General features: G+C 43.9%; 1 protein-coding gene across 2 annotated transcripts in view; it reads right to left on the bottom strand.

Moving 5' to 3' along the window:
* Positions 1–290: 290 nt before the first annotated feature.
* PAQR3 (progestin and adipoQ receptor family member 3) overlaps positions 291–6,000 on the bottom strand; it is a 67,076-nt gene continuing 61,366 nt past the window's right edge. For both annotated transcript variants that reach the window (XM_068233654.1, XM_068233655.1), the window contains one exon: positions 291–1,030. The gene's annotated coding sequence lies outside the window, so the exon portion shown is untranslated. The remainder of the gene's footprint in view (positions 1,031–6,000) is intronic.

The raw sequence follows: 6,000 nt of genomic DNA, 5'->3' as shown, positions 1-6,000 counted from the left end.
GATCTCATTCGGGTCCGCTCTACTGCGCAGGCAACTTGCGCCTGCGCAGTAGAGCGGACCCGACGGCGATCGGGTATTTCCGTGTAGTTCGGAGCCGACAGCCGTCAGAGCGCCTGCGCAGGAGCCAGGAAGGTAAATATTGACGTCACCGCTGCCCGGACTCCACGGAGGGCTGCAGCGAGACCCCTGACGGATGGAGGACGGCGTGGGAAGCCTCATTAGGATCCGGAGGCTTCCCCCACCCGAGGTGAGTACCCCCCAGGGGATCTTTTTATGTTACAGTTCCTCTTTAAGCCTGCCTTTTTAGGTTATAGCCAAGAGCTAAACGTCATCTGTGATACATAAGAGGATACAGTACATAAACTATGACCTAGTCACTATGAAGGTCCAAACTTCATGGCAACTTCCAATAGTCTTTTTAGAAATACTGTTCAACTAAAGACATTTCAGAATGCAAAATAACTTGTAAGACTGGCAGCCATCACAAGATTTTCACCATTTCTAACACATTTTGCTCACTTGGCAAAATTAAAGCAATGGAAGATAACAGTCTAACGTCACATCCATGGGCCTTTTGCAAAGGTGATAAAATAAAGAAAATCTTTGGCATCTTTGCAGTACTTGTTCCTAATTTTTCAATTCCATATCAGTCATTCAACACAAGGAATGTTTGACATTGTTGCCACAGTGCTGTCTCTGCAAACATATATGCTTACTGCATAGCAGGCACGTTCAAAGATTTGGCACGGTCTGTTACCAAATCCATAGCTGCAGTTCCCTACCTAACAGACTGTCGCCATCTTTAACATAAGCCATAAAAGGTCGCACAAGTGTGGTATATGCAGAAAATCTCATCAGTGCTGTGTGACCTCACATCCCCATTTTAATTTTGAAAAATCAAACCGCACTTATGTAGAAGGAGGTTTTTTGTGTCTGTCACACAAAACAGAATATGATACCACCATCCATGCTGAAGACGTCTTCATAAACACATAGGAGAAATGGTGTCCTGTTGCGTAAGACGAAGATGCTGAAAGACAAAATTATTTGATACAAGTGGTTAAACCAGGCTATCCTTTTTGTTGTCTTACCCCATTTTTTTTACAATGCACGCAAGCAATCTGCAAGTCCCTATAGAACATAGGACCTCTGCTAGAGGAAAGAGGATTAGAATTACAATACGGTATTTGTTAGCCCCCTCAGGGTTTCTGTACTTGAACATTCTGCTCCATTAGCTCAATTCCTATCCCAATGCATATATTAAATCAGATCAAACAGGAAAAAAGTATTGAATCTGAGAGTATGGACCTAGAGGACAACTGCACATGATGTAATATCCTCTTCCCTCAGTTGTTCACATCCTGTGAGAGTTTCACACAGTTCAGAGTGCCCACCCTGTGGGAGTGGCCACTAATCTACACACATCTCCCATGAAATCTTATGCCACACAAATGTTCCCCTCCAATATATTTTCATCCATCCTCCCCCTTGTAAGCTAGAAAAAAAAACAACATTCCACACAACCCTCCCTCACGCCACATCCCTCTGCCATGCACAGTGTGCCCTCTGTCCACTCATATGGCTTTCCCTCCCTGGTGGTCTAGTGACATTCTTCACCCCCATTGCTGTCAATCTCTAGTGCACAAAGCTTGCATTATTTATACATTGCAAATATAAATCTAAAGGTGCGTACTTCCGCCAACGACTAGTCCGTCAGACTCTCCCACTGGGCGGACATTCAGCAGACAGTAGCGCTTGAGTACGCGCTGTCGGCAGACTGATCAGGCTGTTTCTGAACGATCCCAGTCTGCCGACAGCGTGTACACACGCGCTACTGTCGGCTGAACGTCCGCCCAGCGGGAGGGTCTGTCGGACCCATCGTTGGCGGAAGTAGTGCGTGTGTACGCACCTTAAGAATAAAGCGTCCTCAGTCTTAGTGTTAACCACTTTACCCCCGCCCGTACGAATTTCTCCGTCCCTTTTTCCATCCTTTCACACCCAGGGACGGAGAAATCCGTACTTTCCGCGCTCCCGCCGCTGCCCGCACTCCCGCTCGTAAACACGCCGCCGGCCGCTCGCCCGGAGATCAATGAACGGGAAAATCCATTTCCGTTCGTTGATCTAAGCCCCGCAATGACCCGCTGCTTCTCCGATAAGCAGCGCGATCATTGTGGAAAAAAAAAAAAAAAAAAACCTTTCCCAGCCTCCTAGTACTTCCTCCAAGCGTCCGGAAGGAAAAATGCACCTTTATTTCCAAATAAAATATTGGCGCCAAACATTGTGATAGGGACATAATTTAAACGGTTTTATAACCGGGACAAATAGGCAAATACATTTCATGGGTTTTAATTACAGTAGCATGCATTATCTAAAAACTATAATGGCCGAAAACTGAAAAATAATGAATTTTTCCCACATTTTTCCTATTTTCCCATTAAAACACATTTAGAATAAAATAATTCTTGGCATAATGTCCCACCTAAAGAAAGCCTAATTGGTGGCGGAAAAAAACAAGATATAGTTCATTTAATTGTGATAAGTAATGATAAAGTTATAGACGAATGAATGAAAGGAGCGCTGAAAGGTGAAAATTGCTCTGGTGCTCAAGGGGTAAAACGCCTCAGTGGTGAAGTGGTTAAATTACCATACAATCAGTGTCATCAAGCAAAAACCCAAGTTTGCACTCAGCTGGCAAAATTCAAACTTTTCTTTGCACAACTTGCATTTTTTCATATATTGTAAATATAAATCTAAAAATAAAGTGCCCTCATTGTTGGTGTTCAATTGGTCATATCATCTGATATGTGTAACAATCTCATTATTCACATATATTCCTAATAGGCTTAGTGGCGGACATGCACCTACCCAACGTGCACTAATTTGCTTGTAGTATTTATTTCTTATCCATGAAGTAGCACTGAACTTTCAGGAGTGGTAGATTCCCCAACTCTCCAAGCACAGAGTTAGAATAAGTCCCATGGCATGGAGAAGAGGGCTTTACAAGAGAATGGAAGAATTTATACCCCTCTTTTGCAGAGTCCCCGAAAGTCATAGCTCACGCAGGCTGGTATTGGTAAGGAGCCGGTTCAGGGTTTAACTTTTAAAATACAACTGAAGTAAAAAGGATATGGAGGCCGCCATGTTTATTTCCTATTAAACAATACCAGTTGCCTGGCTGCCTTGATGATTTGATGATCTCTTGGGCTCCAGTAGTGTCTGAATCACTCACCCAGAACAAGCATGCAGCTAATTGTCAGAAACATCTGATCTGCATGCTTGTTCAGGGTCTATGGCTAAATGTATTAGAGGCAGAAGATCAGTAGGACAGCCAGGCAAGATGTTTTGTTTAAAAGAATATAAATATATCACTCTCAATTTAGTTGTCCTTTAAAGCCGCATCTACACGCGTAGATGCGGCTGCGATGTTCCTTATCAATCGAGCCGCTGATGCGGCTTGATTGATAAGATCTGACAGGACGGATCTCCTCACCGCTGATTCCCTGCTCGCTTTCCGCGAGGGGACAATGGCAGGGAATCGAGCGGAAGATAAGCGGCGTCGGCGGGGACGAGCGGTGAATCGAATCCGGCGCACGCGCGGCGAGCGGGGACGTGGAAGAGGCAATCCGGCGGCTAATCGAGCCGCCAGATCGCTACAACATCTCCACGTGTAGACGGGGCTTAAGTCTTTCTTCTAAATCCGCTCCCCACAGTGCCCAGGAATAAAGCAGGTCAGACAAAAAAATCCAACAGCTGCCTATTGCTTGTCACCTGTGTTTTAACAGAACAGAAAGGGGATTCCTTACAGACAAACAAAATGATCATTGATTATTTATTGAGCCATCAAAGGTGTAATGCCTTCAAGCAGCTTATGAAGGAATGTTACGTGTTCATTATGCATTATTCTTCATTTTTGCTAACAGTCCCCCGGTAGTCAATGCGTCCAGAATCTGCCCCCCCCCCCCAATCAGTGCAGCCACTATGCATACCCCGCCCCCAGGTATAGTAATCAGTGTGGCAAAGATCTGTAACCCCCTGGCCCCTCACAATCTATCAATCAGTGCAGCAAGTATCTGCCCCAACCCTCCTGGTAATTAGATTAGCTAGAATCTGTCCTAACTGTCCCCCCTTCCTTGTCAATAAATGTGGCCAGGTATGCTCCCTACTCTCCCCCCCCTTGTTAATTATTGTGGACAGGACCCCTTTTCAGATCCACCCCACCCTCTATCTATCCCCACCACGTGCTTCAAAGCAGCTACAGACCGACCATATTCCAACGCCGCGTTCTCATCTGTCCCTCGCTCACACCGTTTTGCATGCATCAGACATCAGAGTAATTCCAGCACCCAATGTCACATGACATTCATTGGGAGCTGAAGGTACCCTGATACACATAGAACAGAGTTAATGGGCAAAAGATGAGAAGACCTGGTGCCTGGCACTGGAATAGATCCATGGTTTCCGCTGCGGCTCACTCTACATTAATAGAAAAGCGAGAGGGAGCCCCCCTGCCTATAAAACTAGAAATGTAGACCTTGCAAAAGGTCAAATGGTATTACTATAAAGATTGTCTTGTCAGCTACCCTTTTTGCTAGCCTTTGCTACTTTACTCTATGTAGCCCTCCTCTCCACCAAAGAGTTAAGCTATCACTGGGGCTCCTCTATATTTCACTTAAGCCCCAACTAATTCCAAAATTCAACAAGTAAATTTGCAATCAGATTGATGTTGTGAATATAAAGGTGTTTAGAAGCAAAGTTGTGGTCACTAGGGTCGGTCAATGAGAAAGAAAAAAAATCATGAGTCGATGCAAATTTTATGAAAATGTATGCAGATTGAAGATAGACCGATCATATGCTGATGCTTCAGCATTTGATTGGTCAGTTTTCAAGCTGCATACAATTCACTAACATTAAACATCAGCGTTAACTCAGAATTATGTGCATCTCATTGACAGTCTCTAGTGGCAGACAAAACCGCTTTTCATAAGTCAAATCTGCTTGGAGCAGCAGTACAACTTGTTTTTCACTTATGTATAGTTGGTGGGTGGAACAATCAGAAGTGAATATGTCTTGCAAAGGAAGAATAGAGACCAGACTATATTTCTCAGCATTCCAGTAGAAACTGTGATGAAGTTGGTTACAAAAGGCAAAGACCTCATTGAAGACAAGGGAGGAACATGGCAATGGTTTGCTCATGTTATCAGTTTTCTTCAAAAGAGATGGATGGGATCTTGTGTCACTCACTACGCTGCCACAGTCAACTGTAGACTTGAACAGGAAAGCAGCCCAATCAGGGCTCTTGTATCTGTATGGATAGTGGCGCAGCTGCTGTTTGGCAAAGCTTTACAGATTTCTAAATTGAAATATGCTGTGCTAAAAGTAACTTATAAAATTTACACTAAACGTGTAATTGTTAGCGGAAAATGACACTTTGTGAAAAAACACAATTAAAATCAATTTCTGCTAACTTGACAAAAAATAAAATCTTCTATGAACTCACCATACTCCTAACGGAATACCTTGGGGTGTCTTCTTTCTAAAATGGGGTCATTTGTGGGGTTCCTATACTGCCCTGGCATTTTAGGGGCCCTAAACCGTGAGGAGTAGTCTTGAAACGAAATTTCTCAAAATGACCTGAGAAATCCTAAAGGTACTCATTGGACTTTGGGCCCTTTAGCGCAGTTAGGGTGCAAAAAAGTGCCACACATGTGGTATCGCCATACTCGGGAGAAGTAGTACAATGTGTTTTGGGGTGTATTTTTACACATACCCATGCTGGGTGGGAGAAATACCTCTGTAAATGGACAATTGTGTGTAAAAAAATCAAAAGATTGTCATTTACAGAGGTATTTCTCCCACCCAGCATGGGTATGTGTAAAAATACACCCCAAAACACATTGTACTACTTCTCCCGAGTACGGCGATACCACATGTGTGGCACTTTTTTGCACCCTAACTGCACTAAGGGGCCCAAAGTCCAATGAGTACCTTTAGGATTTCACA

The sequence above is a fragment of the Hyperolius riggenbachi genome, chromosome 1 (genome assembly GCF_040937935.1).
Source record: "Hyperolius riggenbachi isolate aHypRig1 chromosome 1, aHypRig1.pri, whole genome shotgun sequence".
In the NCBI taxonomy this organism is placed as follows: domain Eukaryota; kingdom Metazoa; phylum Chordata; class Amphibia; order Anura; family Hyperoliidae; genus Hyperolius; species Hyperolius riggenbachi.
The sequence above is the reverse complement of the archived record's forward strand: the minus strand, read 5'-3'. Positions and strand labels throughout refer to the sequence as shown.